The 13977-nt window shown below is 52.4% G+C and overlaps 1 long non-coding RNA gene and 1 pseudogene across 2 annotated transcripts in view; both read left to right on the top strand.

The window, feature by feature from the left end:
• LOC148670536 (uncharacterized) overlaps window positions 1-13977 on the top strand; it is a 408685-nt gene that overhangs the window by 240498 nt on the left and 154210 nt on the right. The window lies entirely within an intron of this gene.
• Window positions 1421-1539, top strand: LOC148670552 (5S ribosomal RNA; annotated as a pseudogene).

The following is a 13977-nucleotide window of genomic DNA, read 5'->3' as shown; positions in this document are numbered from 1 at the left end:
CTTCTGACCATCTTAACTTTATATACTTTGTGAAAAGTCATAAGATATTAACATTTTCTGTGAATGTGCTCGTTATCGGAGTAAACAAAAGCATACTTTTAGAATTTGATTAATAGGGAATATAATATGGAATCACGTACCTAAAGAAATTAATAACGATATAATTATTTTTATGTACTGTAGCTCAAATAGTAGTATAATACACTTTCTATGGATACATGTGCTTCTGCGCAATGCAGAAGCACATCCACAAGTAACATTACCTAGCTAAGAGAAGACATTGGCTAGCCATTATCATAAATACAGTGGAAAAAAGCAATTGGGAAAATAAGACCTGCTGATCTGTTATACATACCAGGAAGAGAACAGAATATGATTTTTTTCTGTTCGAAACGTGTGTTGTCTTTATGAAATTTATGTATTTTAAACGTTTAATTAAGCAGAAAAAAATTTACAGAAAGATACTAAGCTGATCACGAGATAGAAAGATCACCCGTTTTTCGCGCATCAAAAGTGGCTATTAACTGGATGAACTGTTATTAACTGGAGTCAACTGGGTGAAAACACATAATATGAACATGAAACAAAACAAAAAATAAAAATAAGATACAATCTACAGACATTAAAACCGGTGTCATGGAAATATAACTATCAAGGAAGCCACAAGAGAGAGTTCTCACCTGAGTAAGGTCTTTATTTCAATATTGGGAGCAACCAGAGACTCAATTTGTTACAGGCAGTACAGGGTTTTCATAAGACGTTGCGCTGGAAAAAAGCTCAGCGCTTTGTCCCTTCTAAAACTTCCACTTTCCCTAAGAGAAAACAGATTACATCAAAAAGCGAAAGAAGAAGCACTAGATATGTTATTCAAAGCTTTTCAGTTACTTTCAGCTAATTCTAACGACCCAGACAGCATATATTGTTTTGGTAAATTGTCTTCTAAAGTAACCTAAACAGTGACTTTGTTGACGCACTGTTTTCTAAAATTCTGCACGTACTGTAGCACAGCAATTACATCCTTGAAATATATTATCTAAAAGCCCCAATATATTTCTTTGCAAAGCTCTCTACATTTTAAGAATCAATTTACTTATTAGATTTCCACTTCAAGACTTGTTCGGCTGGCGTTCGGGGAGTCGCGTTTTTCAGAATTGTATTGAGATCGTTTTCCACAGAGCTCAGAAGTCAAAGCACAGCAGCAGCTCTCCACAGCGATCCTCTCTAGTGCCCTTTCTCCCGCAGCTCCGTCCTCATTGGAAGGAAGCAAGAGTGAAAGGCTGAAGTGAAATAGAGCGGGGACGAAGGCAGTGAAGAGAAAGAACGTGGGAAAAAGAGAAAAACGCAAGGGAAAACAAGCAGCGTCGTAAGAGGTGACGGAGCTGTCCTCTCAATAAGAAGGGTGCCAGCGAGCCTTGCTCTCGCTTATGGCCACACCCCCTTGAGCACGCCTGATCTCGTCTGATCTCGGAAGCTAAACAGGGATGGGCCTGGTTAGTACTTGGATGGGAGACCGCCTGGGAATGCCAGGTGCTGTAAGCTTTTAAGCGCAGGAGGCGCCCTAACCCCGCTCGCTCGTTCATTCCCCTGTTCACACGTGCAGTGCGGCTTGTCCGTCTGTTTGTCAGCTTTGGCGAGACACGGGTGATTGTTTATTAGCGTGAGCGTTTTTTATTCTGATCAGGAACAGTTTTACAAGTCCGCAAAGGATCGAGGAAAGGTTTATCGCCAGCTGAAAAGAGACACAGCGCTTCGGCTGTGGAGACTTTATTAATAAGGCCCCTCAGTAGTTGAGATCTCTGTTATACCCATCTAGAAACATGCAATCAGCATGTTATTGCTGAAGCAATAGTCACAACATTATTCCACACCTGGGTGAGAAGCGGGTTATGATGACAGTCATGCTTTCTACACCTTATACTGAGCTCAGAAATGGACCAAGCGGACATCTCACGAGCAGATCCCTCCGCATATAAGAAAGGCAACTTGTCTCAGCAAAAATACCACGGATTCACATCCAAAATATGATAAAAAGGCAAAAACCCCACACTTGGAATGCAAACGTACCCTAAAAAGGAAACACGGTTTTAAAACGAACTTGATTTTCCCCTGGAGAAACCTTTTTATGGACACACATCGCATCTATTACACATGTAGAACTAAATATAAAGATAAAACTTAATATAAGAAGTCATGACATATCACACATGACGAAATCTGGTCCAGAATAAACAGTTTACACTGACCCACCTTTATTTACCCTGGTCACTCACTTCTATTAACTGTTTAACTGAGTAACAAATTAATATTTGTTTCAATTTGGGATCTACACCTGGGAGCCCTGAAATGTTGGCCAGAGGGGAGAAGCTGATATTCAGACGTGAGAATATATTAAAAAAAAGGATCTGATGTTGTTTTTCACCTGTCTAATCAAAGCTTGTTCAAAAATTATCTGATTATAGGACACACGAGTTTATAATCATACTCATTCCACTTTTTAACCCCGTATATATGCACAGTATGAAACGTATATACACTAAATCTCACGTGTGACTCCCATAATATACATTTCTTTACGAAAATTAGGAACACTTACTACAATTATCAACCCCCCATGACGAGGCAATATTTCATACCTTTGTTTCTTTGTGGGTTCAAAGTTCTGTCCTGTTGTTTCACACGTAATGTTTTGGTAGTTATCTCAATTTTCCTTTGCAATTATCTCCAAGATCATCATCAACTTTTTGTAAAACGCTATGCACAACTGATATTTAAAGAAAGTCCTGTACCAAAACGTCTTCGTAGGGAAAGACAACTTTTTTTTCCTTACGTTAGTCGCTACACGGTTACTCAAAAAATCCATTCACCGCCTTTAAAAAAAAGTTTCGTTTTTTATTGTGGTTCACTGACATTTCTGTCACAATTCTGAGGGACCCCAAATAAAATTCACTTGCCGGTATAAAGACGCCGGCGAGGATAAGACAGGTATCGAGCCACCTGCGCATCTAGCGGACGTTTAAAATAAAAAAATGGCGTGTAACGTTGCGAAGGGCTACTGTTTTTTTTATAGTTTGTCGATTGTAAGGGACGTGGGCCGCGACAGAAATACTGGACGGGGTGGGAAAAGCTTGATTGATGGTTTGTTGTACCGCAACGGTCACAATTGACTCACCAGCAAAGATGGCGCCGAGGCCACATCGACTCCCTCCCGCCCTGCCTCGCACCGAAGCTCGAGCTGCGGAGCGCGACGCCAAACCGCCGGTCCACGGGCGCGGGCGCCGGACATAGACGTCATAAACCCTTCCGAGGCGCAGGAATTATAGATCACGGTAGTTTCTTCTGGACCCGGGTTAGGGACAGTGTGCCCTCCGTGAGAGTCTTCTGAGGAAGCCAGTGTCTCATGGGTGTCCAGGCTTGGTACCATCTGTCCATCACAGGACACACAGACACACACACTCACTCACACACCCTGGACAGGACACCAGTCCATCACAGGACATACACACACCCTAGATAGGACACCAGTCCATCACAGGACACACACACACTCACACACCCTGGACAGGACACCAGTCCCTCACAGGACACACACACACAACCTGGATAGGACACCAGTCCCTCACAGGACACTCAGACACACACACTCACACAACCTGGACAGGAACCAGTCCATCACATGACAAACACACACTCACTCACACACCCCGGACAGGACAGCACTCCATCACAGGACACACACACACCAGGGCCAGTTTTCCCAGAAGCCAATTAGCCCAAAAGCCTGTCTTTGGACCCAAAGAACACAGGGAGAACATGCAGACTCCACACAGACAGCCCCCCCGGGTCCAGACCAGAGCCCGGAGCCCCCCCGCGCTGAACCCCTCCGTACAGACGTCCGCACACAGCTCCGTTGTTCCCGATTCCCGAGGTGATCTGTTAAAAGAAGCCGGTGTGTTGCCTCCAGGTGACATTTCCTACTGGAGTCAGGACAGGAGGCTCTTCTGTACACAGAAGGGGGTGGGAGTGGGGAACAAGCCGCCCAGCCCTGTGGTTGAAGCCGATACCCCGGCTCCTCTCCAGACACAGCTGGGTGAGCTCCTCCAGTCAGTACAGGGGGCTCTACTGTACACAGAGGGTGGCGGGGGTGTGGAACAACTCCTTTGTTCGGGGCCTTGGGGCATTCTTGTTGTGAAAGGCGCTAAATAAAAAAACTGAATTGAAATTGAATCTTACAGGTTTGGGTTTTTCGGAGATCTTGTCAGAGATCTTGTCTGACATGCCCGTTTCAAAAACGTAACGACACTCCTCACGTCCGAGCGCCGCCGGTCTGTGACGTAACGTATGCTTACACAACCATGACGGTTTCATCATGGACAGCACGAAAGCCCGAAAAGTGGTTGACGTTTTAATTTGGCAACGCCACGATGGATCCCAGTTTTTTTTTTTATTTTGGGGGCCAAAGAGGACAAAAAAGGAAACGTCTGGAGGTGGATCGATGGTCATCTCTGCGGTTGTTCTGATGTTCTGGAAAAAACAAAACAAAAAAAAAAACGGCTCGCTTGCCCGGTCGTGTAGTGTTTCCACACCCCACGCAAATCAACTTCTCTTCGCCTCCGGGGGCTCATCGCCCGCCGCACCCCTCTCACGTGATAGGGGCTTCCCCCGGCTGTGACGTACTTACCCCACCCCCTTCGGCCAACATCATACCGAAGGTCGCGCTTCAGGCCGCGGCGATGTTGACGGACTGTCTTGTAGCGTGAGAAGGGTTTAAATTTCAACTTAAGGAGTTGGCCATCGTTATATTTCGCGAGGTATCATAGGGGGGAAACCCTTCTGTGTGGAGTCTGCGTATTCTCTCCAGCGGGTCGTTTCCTCCACCGCAGGGGCTGGTCGAACCGGGGTCTCCCAATCGTCACAGAAGTGTGTGTCGTTTTGGGTGGTGGTGGGGGGGTGCATCGGAGATACTGCGCCCCGAGGGGGTGACCTCTCACCTTACTCCGGACAAAGGGAGAAGACCTGTACCTTCACGAGTCCGGGTTGTGAAAACTTCTTCTGGCAGTTCAAAACGTTTCGAAGGGACTACAGCGCTACCCTGTTTTCCATTTGTATCGTGTATTATTAGACAGTCATAAGTATCTGTACTGATCACAGAGTCCCCCTCTCACTGCCAGGACTGAAGCCCAGTGCAGCACGAATAATAATAATAATTAATAAGTCTGGACTCTCCACTCAGAGCTCCTCCCAGGTCAGGGGGGTCCCCTCCAGCCCCCCCAGTGTGCAGCCCCTACCTGGATGATGCTCCAGTCCGCTCAGCACACAGCAGCTCTCAGTGGGGAGGAGAGCAGAGGGATGGAGCCAGTTCAGAGAGGGGGGTGATAAGGAGGCCATGATGGGTCAAGACCAGGGGGGGAATCAGGCCAGGACACTGGGGTAACACCCCTACTCTTCTCCAGAAACACCCCGGGATTGTTAACGAGCACAGAGAGTCAGGACCTCGGTTTTACGTCTCATCCGAAGGACGGCGCCTGTTTACAGTCCAGTGTCCCCCGTCACTATACTGGGGTATCAGGACCCACACAGACTGCAGGGTGAGAGCGCCCCCTGCTGGCCCCACTCACACCTCTCCCAGCAGCAACCTTGGGGGGGGGAGGGAAAAAACCAAAAGCTAAACAGATTTTTTTTAAAAAAATTTATTGATGCTTAACAAAAGGTCATCAGTCCAGTCTGGGGCCCCTCAGCTTCAGTTCAGACCAGTCTGGGGCCCCCCAGCTTCAGTACAGTCTGGGGCCCCTCAGCTTCAGTCCAGTGCACTCTGGGGTCCCTCAGCTTCAGTCCAGACTGGGGTCCTTCAGCATCGGTCCAGCACAGTCTGGGGTCCCTCAGCTTCGGTCCAGCACAGACTGGGGTCCCTCAGCTTCGGTCCGGCACAGTCTGGTGTCCCTCAGCTTCGGTACAGCACAGCCTGAGGTCCCTCAGCTTTGGTCCAGTCCAGTCTGGGGCCTCTCAGCTCCAGACTAGTCCAGTCTGGGGCCCCTCAGCTCCAGTCCAGTCCAGTCTGGTGTCCCTCAGCTCCAGTGCTGTCCAGTCTGGGGTCCCTCAGCTTCAGACCAGCACAGTCTTGGGTCCCTCAGCTTTGGCCCAGCACAGACTGGGGTCCCTCAGCTTCGGTCCAGCACAGTCTGGGGTCCCTCAGCGTCGGTCCAGCACAGTCTGGTGTCCCTCAGCTCCTGTCCTGTCCAGTCTGGGGTCCCTCAGCTTCGGTCCAGCACAGTCTGGGGTCCCTCAGCTTCGGTCCAGTCTGGTGTATCTCAGCTCCGGTCCAGTCCAATTCAGTCCAGTCCAGTCCAGTCCAGATCTTAGCAGGCACAGAACCAGGAAAGGAACCTGGAAAGATATTGTTATTGCAGGTGTGAGGGACACAGACACAGACGTCACCATGACATCAAACAGCAAGAGGAGACTCCTCCTTGAATCACAGACACGACCGGGCGGCGCCCCCCTGTCTGCTCACCTGCACCTCCTCTTCCTCTTCTTGTCCTTCCCGGCAGCCTGCTCCTCCTCTCCCTCGCTCTTCCTCTCCTGACACACGGTCTCCGCCGCCTCCATCGGCTCGTCCTGATCTTCTGTCTCCACTGACACGCAGCTCAGGGACTTTAAAAAGACGCATCGGCGCTTCTGAAGCAGAGACAGGAGAGTCACGTTAAGAGTCGGACTGGACACTCCAGTACATGAACACTGCACTGAGAGAGAGAGGAGTTCATACAGACACTGACTGGATACTCCAGTACATGAACACTGCACTGAGAGAGAGAGGGGTTCACACAGACACACTGACTGGACACTCCAGTACATGAACACTGCACTGAGAGAGAGAGGGGTTCATACACACACACTGACTAGACACTCCAGGACATGAACACTGCACTGAGAGAGAGAGGGGTTCATACAGACACACTGACTGGACACTCCAGTACATGAACACTGCACTGAGAGAGAGAGGGGTTGATACAGACACACTGACTAGACACTCCAGGACATGAACACTGCACTGAAAGAGAGAGGGGTTCATACAGACACACTGACTGGACACTCCAGGACATGAACACTGCACTGAGAGAGAGAGGGGTTCATACAGACACACTGACTGGACATTCCAGGACATGAACACTGCACTGAGAGAGAGAGAGGGGTTCATACAGACACATGACTGGACACTCCAGGACATGAACACTGCACTGAGAGAGAGAGGGGTTCATACAGACACACTGACTGGACACTCCAGTACATGAACACTGCACTGAGAGAGAGAGGGGTTCATACAGACACACTGACTGGACACTGACTTGACACTGGAGAGGAGTAAAGAGAGGATCAGAGCATTACCCACCTTCTTTTTCTTCTGTCTCACAGGAGGTGGTGATTGGACCTCCTCCAGCTGGAGTCCGTGGAGGGAGAGAGGGGGCAGGAGAGGGACAGCACAGGGAGAGAAAGAGAGAGACAGGTGAGTCAAGTGTCCCAAGAGCACAGAGACTCTGCTGAGATCACACTCGCAGTGAGTGAGCCTGGGTGTAGCCCACTAATACTGACCCACTGGACACCACATGACAGACAGGAGGAGGAGGAGAGAGACACACCGCCTGGACACCACAGGACAGAGAGGAGGAGAGAGACACACTGAGGACAGAGAGGAGGAGGAGAGAGACACTGACAGACAGGGCTGAAAGAGAGAGAGACAGAGAGGCAGGGACAGGCAGACAGCAGGCCGAGAGAGACACTGACAGACAGGGCTGAAAGAGAGAGAGACACTGAGACCCAGGGACAGACAAGACGGCAAAACTCCACCACAGACAGGACAGGGGGCAGGGTGGGACCAGCACTGACCTCCTTCCTCTCTCCTGCCGGAAGAGCTGTCTCCACCTCCTCTTCCTCCTGCAAGTCAAGAGACAGGCTGAGAGAGTGACGGGCTGGCGGGACATCGGCGAACAGAGCTGAAGGCAGAGAGCAGAGGAGACAGGCCCAGCTGGGACAACGCAGGACAGACAGAGAGACAGACAGGGAGACACACGGAGAGACACAGGGAGAGAGACCCAGCTGGGACAACGCAGGACAGACAGAGAGCAGGGAGACACACGGAGAGACACAGGGAGACAGGCCCAGCTGGGACAACGCAGGACAGACAGAGAGCAGGGAGACATGGAGAGACTCAGACAGAAGGACAGAAAGACAGAAAGAGAGAAGTACAGACGGACAAAAAGACAGAGAAAAGGACAGATGGACTGATGGACAGAAAGGCAGAGAAAAGGACAGAAAGACAGATGGACAGATGGACAGAGAAAAGAACAGAAAGACAGAGGGACAGATGGACAGAGGGACAGATGGACTGAAGGATAGACGGACAGAAGGACAGATGGACAGACAGACGGACAGACTCTGCCCCACTTGCCTCGTCAGACATCTCAGCCTCTCTCCTTACCCTCCGCACTGGGGAGCCCCAGGCAGGCCTGGCGGGGCCGGGCGGGCGATGGGGGGCAGGACGGGCGGGGGCAGGGGTAGGGGCACCGCCCCGGGCAGCAGGGGGGGCTCGCGGGGCATGGTGGGGATGAAAGGGGGGCGTCGGGGCGGGGCAGGCAGGGGCCTGAGGGGGCCGGAGGGGGGGGCCGGGGGCGGGGAGCGGAGGGGGCTCTTGGGCGAGGGGGGGGGGGCACCGAGCCGAACGAGCTGGGCGAGCCCGAGCGGGACGAGCCGGGCGACCCCGGGAGCTCCAGCTGCAGCTCGGCCGCCCTCTCCAGCTTCTGGACGAGCTCGGGGAAACACGAAGACACCACGGGATTCTGTCCAGCGGGGAGAGAGGGAGACACAACGCAGGGGGGATGAGGAGCAGAGACTACGCCTGGACAGGTGAGTGTGTACAGTGTGTCCAGTAAGAGTCTGGACAGGTGAGTGTGTACAGTGTGTCCAGTAAGAGTCTGGACAGGTGAGTGTGTCCAGTGTGTCCAGTGAGAGTGTGGACAGGTGAGTGTGTACAGTGTGTCCAGTGAGAGTCTGGACAGGTGAGTGTGGACAGTGTGTCCAATAAGAGCCCAGACAGGTGAGTGTGGACAGTGTGTCCAGTGAGAGTCTGGACAGGTGGGTGTGTACAGTGTGTCCAATAAGAGCCCAGACAGGTGAGTGTGGACAGTGTGTCTAGTGAGAGTCTGGACAGGTGGTTGTGTACAGTGTGTCCAGTAAGAGTCTGGACAGGTGGGTGTGTACAGTGTGTCCAGTAAGAGTCCGGACAGGCGAGTGTGTCCAGTGTGTCCAGTAAGAGTCCGGACAGGCGAGTGTGTCCAGTGTGTCCAGAAAGAGTGTGGACAGGTGTGTCCAACAGTAAGAAGCTGTCTTACCCTGTAACCTAGCTCAGGGGTGTTAGGGGGTGCTCTGTCTCCTCCCCAGATCTCACCTTCAGCTCTGGTGAAATGACGGACCACTAGGAGATGCTGGAAACGAGGACACAAGACAGAGGTTAGGTCCACAGAGCTCACTCAATCACTACAGCAAGCAGAGACCTCTCGGCCATCACGACTGTGGGGGTCAGAGTGGGGAGCTGTAGGGTATCGGGAGTTTAGGGGCCAGAGTGGGGAGCTGTAGGGTATCGGGAGTTTAGGGGTCAGAGTGGGGAGCTGTAGGGTATCGGGAGTTTAGGGGTCAGAGTGGGGAGCTGTAGGGTATCGGGAGTTTAGGGGTCAGAGTGGGGAGCTGTAGGGTATCGGGAGTTTAGGGGTCAGTGTGGGGAGCTGTAGGGTATCGGGAGTTTAGGGGTCAGAGTGTGGAGCTGTAGGGTATCGGGAGTTTAGGGGTCAGTGTGGGGAGCTGTAGCGTATCGGGAGTTTAGGGGTCAGTGGGGGGAGCTGTAGGGTATCGGGAGTTTAGGGGTCAGTGGGGGGAGCTGTAGGGTAGATGTGGGGCACCGGGCCCACCACAGGGCGGCCGGTCCAGTCTCGCGGAAGGCGACCGGGTCAGACTTACGGAAAAACACCGGGACTTGGGCCGGGACCTCTCCCGCTGCCAGTCCGGGTTCGGCCTGACCGGTGTGACCTGTGAAGACGCCAAACAGCCCATCTCCGAGACAGCTCTGACCAAATAGCCCAGCCCAGTCGTGTCGAGACTAGGGGCCTTGGGCAGTCTCTACAGTGTGTCCAGTGAGAGTGTGGACAGGTGAGTCTCTACAGTGTGTCCAGTGAGAGTGTGGACAGGTGAGTCTTACCAGTGTGTCCAGTAAGAGTCTGGACAGGTGAGTCTCTACAATGTGTCCAGTGAGAGTCTGGACAGGTGAGTCTGACCAGTGTGTCCAGTAAGAGTCTGGACAGGTGAGTGTGTACAGTGTGTCCAGTGAGAGTCTGGACAGGTGAGTCTCTACAGTGTGTCCAGTGAGAGTCCGGACAGGTGAGTCTCTACAGTGTGTCCAGTGAGAGTGTGGACAGGTGAGTGTGTACAGTGTGTCCAGTGAGAGTCTGGACAGGTGAGTCTCTACAGTGTGTCCAGGAAGAGTCTGGACAGGTGAGTGTGTACAGTGTGTCCAGTAAGAGTCTGGACAGGTGAGTCTCTACAGTGTGTCCAGTGAGAGTCTGGACAGGTGAGTGTGTACAGTGTGTCCAGTAAGAGTCTGGACAGGTGAGTCTCTACAGTGTGTCCAGTGAGAGTCTGGACAGGTGAGTCTCTACAGTGTGTCCAGGAAGAGTGTAGGACGTCCAGAGGCAATCTGTGCTCTCAGAAGGCCATAATGGACCTGCAGCTTGGTTTTCCTCGGACCCGCGACCCTGTCTCTTGAGCCGAGGTGTGTCCTCAGTCAAGATCACCACTGGAAGTGTCTCTCCTCGTCTGGAGGTGTTACCTTGAGACCTGGTCTGTCAAGCGCTTTGCGCTGCTATGTGTGTGAAAGGTGCTCTATCAGTGAAGTTTATTATTATTATTATAATACAGCGAGCGCTGCTGGGGGCGGAGAGGCCAGTCGGAGGAGGGCTGGACGCTGGACGCTGGACGGCGGGCGGGAGGGGTGGACTTACGACGCCTCGCCGGGCCCGGGTCCTGCTGCGACCGCGCACGGCCGTGCGGCATCTCTGTCGGTCCATCGCCCTGCCGAGACAAGCAGAGTCACAGAGGGGAGGGGAGGGGGCGGAGCCACACAGCTGGGCGGCTTGTTCCCCACCCCCGCCCCCCTCTGTGTATAGTAGAGCCTCCTGTCCTGACTGGAGGAGCTCACCCAGCTGTGTCTGGAGAGAAGCCAGGGTATCGGCTTCAACCACAGGGCTGGGCAGCTTGTTCCCCACCCCCACCACTCTCTGTGTAGAGGTGCACCTCCTCTCAATATCTTTTTACAGCACGATCACACCCATAAGAGTGGAGTAACGGGAAAAAAAAACCAACTTATTTCTCAACTTATTTTGTTATTTCTCGACAGCGGCATTTTTAACTGACTTGCCGATTTCACGGGGATACTTCAGAGTGAATCTGAAGCTGGAACTATTATTTGATTGAAGTCGAAGTAACCCACGAATCTTTTTTGGAAGAAACACGTGTTTAGAAAGCGCTATATAGTCCTTTCCTCCTCCTCTCTCTTCACTCCTCTAAGCTCACGGGGCTCCAGCGCCGCCCCCAGCTAGATTCCGCCGCTCTGTGACGTCAGGCGGCTCATTGTGACGCCCCCGTGATGTCGCCCCCGACGCGCTCACGGCTCGGCCGCGAAACAAAAATGGCCGACATTTTTCGCGGTTGTTTTTTTTTTAGGTGGACATTTTATTTTTCCAACTCTCAGCGGCCAGCCGGGTGTCCCTGTACGACCCCGGTAGTCGCCACCTCGGACAGGCAGGGGAAACGGGTCCAGGTGTTTCCGGCCCAAGGGTTACAAAAGCTGCACTTGAATTTAAAAACAAAATCACGTCGAGGGCGCATTCAGCACCCCCACGTCCAACACGGGTTTCCGTTAGGTATGGTTCAGTGAAATTAGCACCCCCCCTACCCCCAAGTCAAAGAAAGACCAACCTCCACCCCCCTCTAGCGGCCAAGGGCGGAAATTTCGGGCCACGCCACGTCCAAAAAACACGGGTTCCCCCCCCCCCGTCCTGCGGGGAAAAGAGATTTTCTTTTCCGAGCGCTGCGTGGGACCTCACGACCCCCCCCAAAAAAACGGGCTTCGGAGACGAGGAAAACCAGGCACGTCAACCTCTCTACAACACCACCCGGCCGTTTCTGTTTCAGACCGTGGTAAAAAAATAAATACAATTTCGCCCCTCACCGACCGCCGCGCAAAAAAACATAACTTCACGCTACAAAAACGGCCTGTGTGAGGGGGGGCACGGGAAAAAAATAAAACCTGTGTGTTTTCGGCAGAGTAAGCTCAGCGGGGAAACTCCCTGAATCTCGGGGTTGCTTCTTGAACCCCGAAAACGACCTTTTTTCTCTCTCTCGTTTCCTTGGTGTCTGGGACGTTTACGAACTCCGCCGCGTCGGTGCGATTCCCAGCGGGACTTGAACATAACCCCCCCCCCCCCCCCGTGGAGCCACAGCGCCCCCGTGTGGCCGAGAGGACCACCACCCGCAGGGCTGAGCTTTTACTGCCGTGTCCCGCTTTCACTCTGGCGATGAAGGAGGGAATCAAGGAGGAGAATTAATATTGTGATCCACCAGTCCATCACAGGACGCACACACACCCTGGACAGGACACCAGTCCTTCACAGGATACAAGTCCATCACAGTACACACACACACCCTGGACAGGACACCAGTCCATCACAGGACACACACACACTCACAAACCCTGGACAGGACAGCAGTCCATCACAGGACACACACACACTCACACACCCTGGACAGGACAGCAGTCCATCACAGGACACACACACTCACACACCCTGGACAGGACACCAGTCCATCAGAGGATGTTCAGTGCCTCTCTCTAATAAAGTAGAAACAAGACATTAAACTCCGTTCAAAACGGGAGAAATCACCAGGACACAATACACCTTGCTCCGGACGATGGGAGAAGACCTGTACCTTCACGAGTCCGGGTTGTGAAATCTTCTTCTGGCAGTTCAAAACGTTTCGAAGGGACTACAGCGCTACCCTGTTTTCCATTTCTATCGTGTATTATTATACAGTCATAAGTATCTGTACTGATCACAGAGTCCCCCTCTCACTGCCAGAACTGAAGCCCAGTGCAGCACGAATAATAATAATAATTAATAAGTCTGGACTCTCCACTCAGAGCTCCTCCCAGGTCAGGGGGATCCCCTCCAGCCCCCCCAGTGTGCAGCCCCTACCTGGATGATGCTCCAGTCTGCTCAGCACACAGCAGCTCTCAGTGGGGAGGAGAGCAGAGGGATGGAGCCAGTTCAGAGAGGGGGGTGATTAGGAGGCCATGATGGGTCAAGACCAAGGGGGGAATCAGGCCAGGATACTGGGGTAACACCACTACTCTTCTCCAGAAACACCCCGGGATTGTTAACGAGCACAGAGAGTCAGGACCTTGGTTTGACGTCTCATCCGAAGGACGGCGCCTGTTTACAGTCCAGTGTCCCCCGTCACTATACTGGGGCATCAGGACCCACACAGACCGCAGGGTGAGAGCGCCCCCTGCTGGCCCCACTCACACCTCTCCCAGCAGCAACTTTGGGGGGGGGGGGGGGAGGGAAAAAACCAAAAGCTAAACAGATTTTTTTTTTAATTTTTTATTGATGCTTAACAAAAGAACAAAAATTACAAGCTTCAGTCCAGACCGGGGTCTGGGGTCCCTCAGTTTCAGTCCAGTCCAGAATGGGGCCCCTCAGCTTCAGTCCAGTCCAGTCTGGGGCCCCTCAGCTCCAGTCCAACCTGGTGTCCCTCAGCTCCAGTGCAGTCCAGACTGGGGTCCCTCAGCTTCGGTCCAGCACAGACTGGGGTCCCTCAGCTTCGGTCCAGCACCGTCTGGTGTCCCTCAGCTTCGGCCCAGCACAGACTGGGGTCCCT

The sequence above is a fragment of the Lepisosteus platostomus genome, chromosome 5 (genome assembly GCF_059453375.1).
Source record: "Lepisosteus platostomus isolate fLepPlt1 chromosome 5, fLepPlt1.hap1, whole genome shotgun sequence".
NCBI classification, from domain to species: domain Eukaryota; kingdom Metazoa; phylum Chordata; class Actinopteri; order Semionotiformes; family Lepisosteidae; genus Lepisosteus; species Lepisosteus platostomus.
This window is presented reverse-complemented; position numbering and strand designations above follow the sequence as displayed.